Source organism: Melanerpes formicivorus, unplaced genomic scaffold (assembly GCF_026170545.1).
Source record: "Melanerpes formicivorus ecotype bairdi unplaced genomic scaffold, bMelFor1.0.p_v2 SCAF_11, whole genome shotgun sequence".
Lineage (NCBI taxonomy): Eukaryota > Metazoa > Chordata > Aves > Piciformes > Picidae > Melanerpes > Melanerpes formicivorus.
The window spans coordinates 11,874,678-11,888,201 of NW_027142363.1; the positions used below are offsets into that span (position 1 = coordinate 11,874,678).

General features: G+C 44.4%; 1 long non-coding RNA gene across 1 annotated transcript in view; it reads right to left on the minus strand.

The window, feature by feature from the left end:
• The window catches only part of LOC137444159 (uncharacterized), a 30,072-nt gene extending 16,618 nt beyond the window's left edge, over nt 1–13,454 (minus strand). Inside the window, exons 1-2 of the long non-coding RNA XR_010988092.1 lie at nt 13,371–13,454; nt 3,532–3,663 (exon numbers count right to left, since the gene is read on the minus strand). This is a non-coding gene — a long non-coding RNA (uncharacterized lncRNA). The remainder of the gene's footprint in view (nt 1–3,531; nt 3,664–13,370) is intronic.
• Between the last annotated feature and the right edge of the window lie 70 nt (nt 13,455–13,524).

The following is a 13,524-nucleotide window of genomic DNA, read 5'->3' on the forward strand; positions in this document are numbered from 1 at the left end:
TCTACACGTTTTTTCTGCTGTTTCAGTTTTCAGCATGTTCAGGTTTTATGTGGAATATGGGAAAAAACGGGGAAGCGCTTTCACTGTGGTTGTTTTAAAGCATTTTGTTTCATTGATGCTTTTCTTCACTTCTCACCAAAGCTGCTTTGTGAGTGCTGATCTTAATGAAGGCCAAGGTCCTGTGTCTGGTTCACCTCTGCACTGTAAAAATGAAGTTCCTTCTATGTGTTCCCTATGCCTCCTGTATTCTCTTTCTCTCCCTCTCTCTTTTGGTTTGGTTTGGTTTTTTCCTTTCTTTTTTTGGCTTTCAGAATGGCAAAAACCCCATAGCATAACTCATATGACCAATGCATGTGCTCATTGGCTGGCTATCTGCCACCAGAAGAGATAAGACTTGAGATTTCCCTACCATCTCCTCACATTTTTAATAGAGCTAGTTTCATCTGTGTGGTAGCTAATTTTCCTGGAAGGGCAGGAAGTTTCTGTCTATCAGGTGTGGCTGATAGGTGGTTCAAAGATTACCACGAGGGCACTGCCAATGCACTCGTACATCCTGTTCCACTTCATTAGAGGTTTATTGATAAACCAAACTGGGAGAGAGGAAAAGAAAAAAAATATTGGCTATTCAGAGAGTCTTTTTAGATTAAAGCAGGAAGAATGTGTTCAAAAATACCATCTTTGAAATTTTGAGAGGGTTAGCTTCCCCCATTTAAAAAGGGGAAGTGTTTCCCCTCATGTCTTTGCCAATACCATTTGCACTATCACATGAGAGGAGAGGGAAAGACTGTTCTCAGAATACTGCTTCCTCTTTCAACATATCCAGATGTGGGGAAAGGGAGGATTGTTCTGCCTGCTTCATTTGTTTAACTTTTTTAGGATGCATGATGATGCCTTTAAAGAAATAGCTGTTTTAAGATGAGCCCATCTTTAAGCTACTCTCTATATCATTATCAAAAAGCCTCTACTGTAGTGAACCCCAAAATGAAAATTGTGTTAAGATACCAGGTGCACCATAACTAGCACAAAATAGAAATGAATTCCCCAACTCTGCATCTCAGAGGTTCAGCCATGCTCCAGTTGTCCTGAGGACATCAGGCTGACAGAGCTGTTACACTACACCATTGTTAATCATCACTTTAATGCAGATAACTTCGTAAATAATTAGGAGATTATGCACCACACACAGCAGAAATGAAGCCTCAGATGCAGAATATATTAAATAAAGATAATCATCAAAGGTCACTGAGACATTCTGTGAATTCCTGATTTGACTATCTGGTGCCAGAAATCTTACTTTACGTAGAGCTAACCTTATGGTCAGGGTACCCTCTAATGCTGATGTCTGCTTGCTTGTCAGCCCTCCCTTCAGTCATAGAAGCATCCAGCACGTGAATTTGTGTGGTACAGCAAAGCATTGTTTATATTCCTGTTTATAAAGGAATTCAAAAGTAGTGTTAAATAATTATTTGACCTAGTGGAGAACTGAGATTAATGCTTCCTTGCAGACTTCTCACCTCAGGTTAACTCACTCGGCTGCATTGTCCATGTAATTCCCAAAGGTGTTAAATGAAGATTATGGAATGCAGATACCACACTGATGGGAGACACAGAAGCTCTCTAAGTAAGCAGGTGGACATTGCATGAGTAACAGCAGAGCAAGCAGGAGAGGGTTAAGGCCTGTAGCTAATGAATACAGCAGCTGGGAAAACTCAGCATGAGGAGGATAGTGGAAGCTGTACATTCACTGGCTGTTAGAAGGCAGGTTTGGCTTGCTGAACCAAGCAAGGAATTTCTTGGATGACTCCTGTTTTCTTTGCTAGATTTCACTCTTCTGATCTTAGGGTTTGCAACTAAAAAAAGAGTGATAAGGTGTACTTCAGAGCTCCTGCACGTGGTGCTCGTTGAAACCTGATTTGTGCCAAACATAGTGTTCACTTCCAGCAATTGAAGGAACTTCCCACAGAATAAGAAGGTTCTTCCTCTACACGTAGAAGGAACTTAATGTAACACTTCAGGCACATGATACAAAGTGCAAGTACAGAGCATTACAACAAGGATAGGAAGAATTCGCACCCCTACAAAAAGGGAAAGGCTGATTCATTTTTCACTTCTGACTTCTCACCTCTGATGTGTTTTGTTTACCCTGTTTCATATTAACCTGACCTAAATCCAGCTAAGCCATGAATACCTGCAGCTTTTACTCACATGCTGGTAAGGAGCAGTTCCTGAGATTTGGGGGTTTTCCAGTGTTTTGTCATTTAACAGGCCAAGGCCCAGTAACTGGATTAGATAAAAAGATTAAGTGACAAGGTGTGACGCATTCAGAAACTCTAATTCAAGCCCCATAATGCAAATCCCCCAGGCTCTCCCAAGAAGGCTCCTTCAGAAGGTAACTGCCTAGGATTCTTCTCTGGAGGAGCATGTCTTTCTTTGATGACTATGAAAAAACCCTAGGCTACTTTTTCCTTTAAGGCAAGGTTAGTCCATGCAAATGCCTCCTTGACATCTTGTATACCTTCTTTCTGCTCAGCAGGGAAATCAGGAATCTAGTTGTGACTGGCACTGAGGCCAGACACAGTTGAAGTCAGATATCCCAGTGCCACTTGAAAGGAATTGAAGCTGACTTTTACTTTTCAAAGTAAGCCTTCCAAGAGCTCCTAAAAGCAATCTAGATATTTTTTTTTCCTTCAGATTGACCTGGGTAGATGAGAGCAGTCTTAATTCAGCTTCAGGCTTTTGACATTGTTTCCTGTAACATCCTCATAGGTAAGCTTAGGAAGGGTGGGTTAGATGAATGGACAGTGAGGTGGATTGAGAACTGGTTGAACAACAGAGCTCAGAGGGCGGTGATCAGCTGCAGCACAGAGTCTAGCTGGAGGCCTGTAGCTAGCAGTGTTCCCCAGGACTCAGTACTGGATGCCATCCTATTAACACATTTATCAATGACTTGGACGAAGGGAGGGAGTGTAACCTCAGCAAGTTTGCTGATACAAAACTGGGAGGAGTGGCTGACACACCAGAAGTCTGTGCAGCCATTCAGAGAGACCTGGACAAGCTCAAGTACATGGCATCTAGTGCCACTTCAAAGAAGAGTTGATCTTCACTTAAGCTTATGGAGTGTGTACAATGAAAATGAATCAATAAAATAGGTGAACTTCTAACTGTGTTATGATGCAAACTGCAAGTATGGAAGTATGCTGCTAACTCTGGCAGAGGGTACCAGGAGTTTTGGCAAAGTGCTGAATAAAATTGACTACTTTGAAGACCTGGGAGTTACTGGGAAAATATTTTAGACATGAAATGCAAAGCAGAGCAGGATGATTAAGGAATGGAAAAGTGGGGGAAACTGAGGGAGAGAAGCCTAGGCTTGCAGTGAACAAACAGCTTATAAAAGAGAGCAATAAGGGAAGACAGCAAGAGAAGGAACAGGAGTTTAGCACATTCCAGTCAAGGGAGTGGAGTGAGCATTGCAGAAGAAAAGGAACATGAGAATCCATTCCTAACCAAAGGGCTAGGGCTGCAATTGCTCACCAACTCCACTTTTTCCTTTGATCTCTCCATACTGGTAACTTCAGCGTCTTCCTTCTCTGGCCCCTCCTAGAGGCAACGGGGAAGCTGGTTGGCTGGCTGCCTGCTGAGCACAACTCTGCATCTGCTGGCTGCCTGGTCAAAACAATATAGCCAGAAAAGCTTTCAGAAACTTTACATCCATGACAAGCTACACAAAAAGAGCTTTACAATGATCCTTAAACATAAGTACAGCATAAGAATTTGTGATATTATTACCCACTTTTTTTTTTTTCTGATGCAAGCTGGGAAATAACCATTATTCTTGTTTGGTAAAATGTAATTGTCTAGTAATCAACAGTTATTGAATAAATGGTATATAGTGCCTGTGCAAATCAAGACCCCTTCCCCTGATACTGCACTCTTGTGAAGAAGAAAGGTGAAAATAGCTATTTTACAGAAAGTCCTGTGAATAATCAACAGGCTTAGATGAATGTCTACATACAATATACTGGAAATTGCTCCCTTGCACTTCCCTAATGTGGAGTCCTCTCTTATTTCTTCCTTACATATTGGATTCCCCTAAATTAATTTTGCTGCTTTCAAGAAATTACTGTAAAAGACTAAAGGCAGGGGATTATAATGACATCAAAAAGACAAATGAGAAAACACTGGGGAAATCTTACAGAGGAAATCCCAGCTCCATCAACACTGATGTGCATTCACCACTGCCAGGATTTCACCCTGGATAAAGCATCAGACCAAGGAATCTGTTTAATAACTTACAGCTCTTCCATTTTCCCTGACACTGTGTCACTCAGATATTGTCTCTCATTTTCACTCTATTCTCTCAGCTCCTGCAGTTTACATTGAACTTTTTAAAACTAAATTACAAGGACCTTGACAGGCTGGAGAGGTGGGCACAAGCCAGCCTCATGAGGTTCAACAAAAGCAAGTGCAGGGTCCTGCATCTGGGTCGAGGCAATCCCAGGGACAAATACAGGCTGGGCAGTGACTGGCTGGAAAGCAGCCCTGAGGAGAGAGACTTGGGGGTGCTGGGGGACAAGAAGCTCAACATGAGCTCTCAATGTGCACTTGCAGCCCGCAAGATCCTGGGCTGCATCAGGAGAAGTGTGGCCAGCAGGTCGAGGGAGGTGATCCTCCCCCTCTACTCAGCTCTGGTAAGACCCCACCTGGAGTACTGCATCCAGTTCTGGAGCCCCTATTACAAGAGGGATATGGAGGTGCTGGAAGGTGTCCAGAGAAGGGCCACGAGGATGAGCAGAGGGCTGGAGCACCTCTCCTGTGAGGACAGACTGAAGGAGTGGGGGCTGTTCAGTCTGGAGAAGAGAAGGCTCCGAGGTGACCTAATTGTGGCCTTCCAGTATCTGAAGGGGGCCTACAGGAAGGCTGGGGAAGGACTTTTCAGGATATCAGGTAGTGATAGGACTAGGGGGAATAGAATGAAGCTGGAGGTGGGGAGATTCAGGCTGGAGGTGAGGAGGAAGTTCTTCACCATGAGAGTGGTGAAGCCCTGGAATGGGTTGTCCAGGGAGGTGGTTGAGGCCCTGTCCCTGGAGGTGTTTAAGCCCAGGCTGGATGAGGCTCTGGCCAGGCTGATCTAGTGTGGTGTGTCCCTGCCCATGGCAGGGGGCTTGGAACTGGATGATCCTTGTGGTCCCTTCCAACCCTGACTGATACTATGATACTAGGTCCTCAGAACAGGGGCTTCCTTTTCCAATCTAAGTGAGTACTGTGCTTTCAAAGATGATATAAACCACAATGAGAGCTTTGCATAGATTTTCTGACTCCTGGCCAGACATGCTGATGTATTGGAACAATTGGATTCTGATGCTCACCCTAACCAAGCACAACTTGCTGATCACTATGAAATATTACCTGTGAAAATTAAAGTTGCAAATGTATTATAGTTAGGCATTCTGAAGATAGTAGATAGGTCTTCACAGGCTGTAAAAGGACAGGTTCAGTTCACAGCAGGCTTTTTACATCCTTACAGCCAAGTTGATGCAAATTATGATCCCCCTGTCCTTCAATATCTAATGCACTCCTCTGAACAGATACCTGTGTTTGATGTACCTGAGTTTTCTCATGTGCTGAAAATATTCAGCCATCTTACAGTTAAAAACATTTCTGATATACAGAATTATAACTGTCCCAAGCCCAACTTTGTCCTTTGAGATTTTAGAATGGAGGGTCAATAGAAAAGGGCAGGATCTGAAGAGTCTTTCTACTTCATGGGGATGAGAATGAAATAGCAATGTGGGAAATGTCCTTTGAAACATACTAATGACCTCCTGTGATGTAGTGCTGTTATCTCGATCGTGGCAGCTCTAAGCTTGGTCTTGCTCATTGTATCCTGCTCCTTTTGAAACAATTCTAAAATGCTAACTGCAGTGCAGTATGTCAAGAATACAGCAAAGATGAGGCCAGAAGGATGCACAGAGCAGGCAAAGGGTTTGTTATCTCACAACCAGTACGGAAGCAACTGCGAGAAACAAACTTCAGCCCTTGTCTTTGCACTGGAATCTCTGCTGTAGCAAGGACTTAGACCTTCCAATTCTCATGTGGCAAAAGCCACTGTCAAGACTCAGAGGCAGAAAGAGTGCACAGAGTGCACTGAGTGCACTGTCAGCAAGTTTGCCTATGACATAAAGCTGGGTGGAGTGGCTGACACCCCAGAAGGTTGTGCTGCCATTCAGTGAGACTTGTACAGGCTGGACAGCTGGGCAGGGAGAAATTTGATGTTCAACAAGGGCAACAGTAGAGTCTTGCACCTGGGAAGCAACAACTCCATGCACCAGTATAGGCTGGGGATGGACCTGCTGGAGAGCAGTGAAGGTCCTGGTGGGTCCTGGTGGATGGAAAGATGACCATGAGCCAGCAATGTGCTGCTGTGGCCAGGAAGGCCAATACCATTTTGGAGTGGATTAGAAGGGGTGTGTCCAGTAGGTTGAGAGAGATTCTCCTCCCCCTCTACTCTGCACTGGTGAAGCCACATCTGGAATCTTGTGTCCAGTTCTGGGCCCCTCAGTTCAAGAAGGACCTCAGGGAACTGCTTGAAAGAGTCCAGCACAGAGCCATTAGCATGATTAAGGGAATGGAACATCTTCTGTACAAGGAGAGACCAAGGGAGCTGGGGCTCTTTAGCTTAGAGGAGACTGAGAGGTGACCTCATCAATGTTTATAAATATGTAAAGGATGAGTCCCAAGAGGATGGAGCCAGGCTCTTCTCAGTGGTACCCAGTGACAAGACAAGGGGTGATGGGTGGAAGTTGAGGCATAGGAAGTGTCACATAAATATGAGGAAAAAAAAATTCACAGTGAGGGTGATGGAACACTGGAACAGGCTGCCCAGGAAGGTTGTGGAGTCTCCCTCTGTGGGGATATTCAAGACCTGCCTGGATGTGTTCCAGTGTGATTTGGTATATGTTATCTTGCTCTGGCAGGGGGGTTGGACTAGATGATCTTTTGAGGTCCGTTTCAGCCCCTGAAATTCTGTGATTCTGTGACTCTGGAAGCCACTCCTGAAAGCAAGACCATGCTCACATTTTTCATAAAGAGAAAGGGTAGTTTGCTAGAGCAAGTAATAAAAATATTTAGATTGATGTCAAGTATTGTCTTTCTTTCCCTAGAGGACTCTTTCTCCTCTGATGGTGGCTGAAGCCTTTAACAGCATATGTGGGCCCTAAGAAGCAGCAGCAAAGGAGATGAAGAATAAAAGGTAGTGGGGACTGTGGGGTAGAAAAGCATTACCTGGAAGGCTTAATTTAGCTGATGTCATCTCAAATCATAACTGTGTCCCAAAGTCAATGAGAAATTCCCACAATACTACAAATTTGCAAAGATAGAGAAACCAGTGTCAGAAACCAGGGACTTAACACCCCACCACTGGATCTTTGCCATGATAAAAGCCACGGAGCAGTTGGCCAGAATGAAGGGCAAATTAGAATAAGAAGGCTTATTGAAAGACTTTGGAAAACTCTTAAGTGGTTATATGTAGCTTTTCCCAACATAAAATATGCCAGTCCCAATGAGATTGAAGTCTGAAGAGCAGATTGCTTGTAACTTGTAAAGAACTTCTATTGCACAGATATGTACCTGTTCACATGGACAACAGAGTTTACTTGTGGAAAATTCCTCAACTATAGCCTTGCTCTAGTTCATACCATCTTATTTGGAAGTAGAGTGGGTCGCATCTACTTTCATTTGGGCACAGCAGTCCAACCATACTTTGTCCAAGAAATGTATAGAGACCAAATGACCAAACAGAGTGCTGGGAAAGAACCAGGTGGGGGTTTTTAATATATGCTTCACCTGTAATGTTTTTTAACTTCCAAAAGTGGGTAAAACCTATCATTCATCTGCAGAATATCAATAGATTAACAAACATGTGATCTAACTCAGTGAACATCACTGAATTTTGTGTGCAAAGGAGAAGTGGTAGGGCATATTCTGACTTTACAAAATATTTTACAAGATACTGACACAGACAAGTTAAGGAAAACTGGCCTGAGCTAAAGGAGACAAATGTGGGGGTTATAGTGGGTCATAAACTATAAATGAGTCACTGTCTTTCTGTTGTGAAAGAGGCAATTGCCATAGAGAGTACACAAACTATACTGTAGCCCACAAAACACTTAAAATAATCCTTCCAGCTATTTAGCAGGAGTAAGGCTATGTGGAGAGCTACAGACAGTGCTGGGGAAAATCAGGAGAACAAAACCCATGCTTTGTGAAGGAAGACAGTGTTATATCCTAGCCATGAGAAGTCTGATGGCAACATAACAACAGTCTTCGAACTGTGTGAAAGGCTTCTGAAAACAGGAAATGAATCATCGGTGCTATAGGCCATGGCAGCATGAAAGCAGGTATAAGACTGAAACAAGACAGCTATGAGAAGTTTTCCAATGATGAAAATGGAAAAAGTATAGGAGATATTGTCTGCAAACAACTAAAACCAAAGGTCCATTAGGAAGGGGGTAGGTAGAACTGATTCTGAAGGGGGTAGGTAGAACTGATTCTGCCCTGAGCTGTACAATGAACCATTGGACTCCCTAAGGTCCTTCCTTCCTGAGCCTATGTTTCTACATTTCAAACAAGATTTTCATCTGTATTTGCTTCTTTTATCCTGTTCCAGAGTTGACATGAGAAGAAACAAGCAAATGATTTCTCCTTTGTCTGCCAGCCAACCAAAATAAATCTGGTGGTGCATGCATGGCTTAGTTTCCTCCATCATACGTGTGTTTTAGTATTGACATCAATGATCAGAGGAGCTGACATTGTCTTGACTTCTGTTTGTTGCCTGTGTACTGCAAATAGAGCTTCTTGACTGATTGTATCAACACCAGTTTCTGTTTCTTCCTTAGTATCAGTGAGGAAGTTGCATTCCAACTTCCATTTATTATTCATTAGGTTACTGAATATTCCTACCAGTAATAAACTAGACCACAAAATGGTTATGGTGAAGTGTGTTTTAAATAACTTGACATAAAAATGTTTCCCTATAAACTACCTGAGCACAAGGTAACAAATTAAGCAGGAATAAACCTGACTCAAGGTCAGAAACACCCTGCAACAATATATCCCCCTAAGCATTATCATGGAATCATAGAATCAACAAGGTTGGAAAAGACCTCAGAGACCATCAAGTCCACCCTGTCACCCAACACCTCATGACTAACTAAATCATGGCTTCAAGTGCCATGTCCAATCCTTTTTTGAGCACCCCCAGGGACAGTGACTCCACCACCGCCCTGGGCAGCACATTCCAATGGCCAATTACTCTTTCCATGAAGAACCTTCTCCTCACCTCAAGCCTGAAATTCCCCTGGTGCAGCCTGAGACTCTGTCCCCTTGTTCTGGTGCTGGTTGCCTGGGAGAAGACACCAAACCCCACCTGTCTACAACCTCCTTTCAGGTAGTTGTAAACAGCAATGAGGTCACCCCGATCCTCCTCTTCTCCAGGCTAAACAATCCCAGCTCCCTCAGCCTCTCCTCATAGGGCTCGTCCTTGAGACCTCTCACCAGACTTGATGCCCTTCTCTGGACACATTCAAGACACATTCAACATCTTTCTTAAATTGAGGGGCCCAGAGCTGGACACAGGACTCAAGCTGTGGCCTAACCAGTGCTGAGTACAGGGGCACAATTACTTCCCTGCTCCTGCTGGCCACATTATTCTGATGCAGGCCAGGATGCCATTGGCCTTCTTGGCCACCTGGGCACACTGCTGGCTCATATTCAGCCTACTGTCAACCAATACCCCCAGGTCCCTTTCTGCCTGGCTGCTCTCCAGCCACTCCAACCTCAGCCTGTAGCACTGCATGGGGCTGTCGTGACCAAAGCGCAGCACCTGTTACTTGTACTTGTTAAATGCCATCCTGTTGGACTCTGCCCATCTGTCCAGCCTGTCAAGGTCCCTCTGTCCTACCCTCTAACAGATCAACACCTGCTCCCAACTTGGAGTCGTCTGCGAACTTACTAATGGTGGACCCAATCCCCTCAAGGTTGCCATTTCACTCCATTTATCAAAGAGCACTGACAGTACTGTTGTACTCTCACAGCTATGGTGAATGTTGCTTTGAAATCCTCTTGCTTGGATTTCAAAGGTACTTCAGCAATACTAAGATACTGTCTTCTGTTTTCACAGCTTGAGAAAAGGGACAAAGAACAGCCTTTGTCTTAAAGAGCAAGCAGTGTACCCCAAAAAATCACACAGGAAGTTGTGGTGAAGCTGACAATATTTCACAGATTATGTTCTACTTTGTTACTGTCATCACAAGCTTTCTCCTCACTTATTGTCTACTAACTACATCATAGGATGATCATGATAGATATAATGGCCCACATCAAGTGGCCCTTAATAGCCTATTACTCAGTTGTTACACAAGAAATACACTTCTGCATTATGTATTCATTGTACTGCATATTTATTGACCCAAGTAAGTTAATAATAGAAACCAGAAACTAAAATTACATTGATTGTTCAGACAATCAATAAACCATTTTTTCATTAAATAAACTGTGCTAGGGACATGCACCTGGAGCATGCTAACTTGAGACACTGTGTGTTTCAAAGGATGTGGTTATCCACAGTCTCTTGTCCGCAGCCTTCACTGCAATGGTATTAGTCTCTTCTGCACCATCAGTCTTTTTGATAGGACAGGTTTTCAGCTTCCATATCCCCAAGTTATTCGTGCATTCATTTATAGGGATCAGTAGTATCTGCATTTGATAAGCAGAGCACTTATGGCACTGGCTTTTAACAAGCAAAACTGACACCATGGTTATCTGTTGATGATCATGCCAGAAAAGGAAATCCTTGAAAAGCTATCACATAAAAGTTATGATGCAAACCACAGGTGCCTTCTGTCCGGATCAAATTTTGCCATCTTAGATGGTACAAATGATTTGACTGCCTCACAGACTTGAGAAGGATCCCTGCGTATATAACCTAAGATAAAAGATCATTTTGTTGATTTTTGTATCCTGCCCTTTAGTAATCCTCAAACAGTTCCTAAAACCTACAAGCTGAAGGAATGAAAGCTCCAGTTACACATATCTTCACCAGTGTCCCAGGAGAGCTAGGCTCAGAGGATGTGCAGCACCTCAAAGCAGAAGCACCAGCAGCACCTAGGAACACTTTTATCCAGAAGTATGGCTGGCAAGATTGTTATCTCCTTAAGCAACAACAAAAGTGCAGTATTTACAATATGTAGAATGTAAAACAGGGCATAGTCCTTTGCTTGCCAAAGTTTACAATAATATCTGAATAAATTTGTATAACCACTTAGAAATTTATTGCTTTGTGGGGGTAGGAAGTGAAAGGTAAACCCTGACCTCTACCCTCCCAACCACAGCAGCTGGGCAATCTTGTTTAAAAAAGCACCCCAAACACCCAGAAAAAGAGAAGACGAGCTCTTTAGATATAAAACCAGAACCTGTCTGCAAACAGTGAGCTGGGTCCAAGCCTTGCTTCAAGGACTGCAGCATGCATGATGTATTTAATATTCACTGTGCCATTCCCTCAAACATTCAAGAACCAGGGCAAACTGCACCAGAATGCAGATTTAATCCTCCCCAGACAAGTGCCCTAACTACTGAATGAGAGGAACTATGTTCCCTCTCTGTGCCTCAGTGCACTTCGTAGGTTCCTGATTTTTAAACAGAATGGGTGGTTTTCTCCATGAGCTGTGTGAATGGAGGGAAGCCAATGTTACTCCAGCTTTCAAAAAAGGTAAGAAAGTGGACCCAGGAAACTACAGACCAGTCAGCCTAGCCTCCATCCCTGGAAAGGTGATGGAGCAGCTCATTCTGGAGGTCATGTCTAGGCATATGGAGGAAAACAAGGTTATCAGGAGCAGCCAAGGTGTATTTACCAAGGGAAAGTCATGTTTGACTAATCTGATAGCTTTCTATGACAGTGTGACTTAATAGATGGATACAGGGAGAGCAGAGGACATTGCCTTCCTTCGCTTTAGCAAGGCTTTTGACACTGTCTCCCATAACATCCTCATGGGAAAGCTCAGGAAATGTGGCTTAGAAAAGTGGATGGTGAGATGGATCAAGAACTGGCTAAACAACAGAGCCCAGAGTGTAGTGATCAATGGCACAAAGTCCACTTGGAGACCTGTAGCTAGTGGTGTTCCCTAGGAGTCAGTGCTGGGTCCTGTCTTGCTAAACATTTTCATCAGTGACCTAGATGAAGACAGAGAGTACCCTCAGCAAACTTGCTGATGATGCAAAACTGGGAGGAGTAGCACTGAATGGCTGTGCTGCCATTCAGTGAGACCTGGACAGACTGGACAGTTGGGCTGGGCAAAGACAAACCTAATGAAGTTCAACAACTTCATTAAGTTCAATAAGCATAGAGTCTTGCACATGGGGAGGAATAACACCATGCACCAATACAGATTAGAGGTTGACATGCTGGAGAGCAGCTCTGTAGAGAAGGACCATGGAGTCCTGGCTGGTAAGTTATCCATGGGACAGCAATGTGCCATAGTGGCCAAGAAAGCCAATCGTATACTCAGCTGCATTAAGAAGAGTATGTCCAGCAGGTTGAGGGAGATTCTCCTCCCCCTCTATTCATCCCTAGTTAGACCACATCTGGAATATTGTGTACAGCTCTGGGCTCCACAGTTCAAGAGAGACAGGGAACTACAGAAGGGCATTCAATGGAGGGCTATGAGAATGATGAAGGGACTGGAGCATCTCTTATGAAGAAAGACTGAGAGACCTGAGTCTGGAGAAGAAAAGGCTGAGAGGGGACCTTGTCTATGTCTGCAGATGTCTGAAGGGTGGCTGTCAGGAAGATGGAGCCAGTCTCTTTCCAGTGATAGACACTGAGAGGAAAGGGGCAACAGATGTAAACTCACTCACAGGAAATTCGATCTCAAAGTGAGAAAAAAACTTTTTTACTGTGAGGGTGATGGAGCACTGGAATAGGCTGCCCAGAGAGGTTGTGGAGTCTCCTCTAGACATCTTCTAAACCCGCCTGGACACGTTCCTGTGCGACTGTCCTAAGTGGTCCTGCTTTGGAAGGGGGTTGGACTCCAGGTCTCTGGAGATCCCTTCCAACACCTAGCGTTCTGTGATTGGGCTCTATCGACAATTTGTGGGTTGGGATAGAATAACATGAGCAGACAACAAGCACAGCACAAAGGGCGGGAATGCAAGTGCTGTGACTATATAGCGTCAGTCACACAACCACCAGCCCCTGCCCTAGAAGGCAGCAGTCGTACCGGGCCTGAAAGAACCGGCACACCGACCATCTGCCCTGCTAATACAGGACCGCCAGCCCGCACTGGCAACAATATTAGCTCGCGTTACTCGGTACATACCGTACACACTGCTGTATGACGGCCAGAATACACAGCCGTGCCTACGCCTGACAAACGACTCCCTTGCGTACACCTCACACGCAGGCAAGGCGGCGCAGGCAAGGCGGCGCAGGCAAGGCGGCGCAGGCAAGGCGGCGCAGGCAAGGCGGCGCAG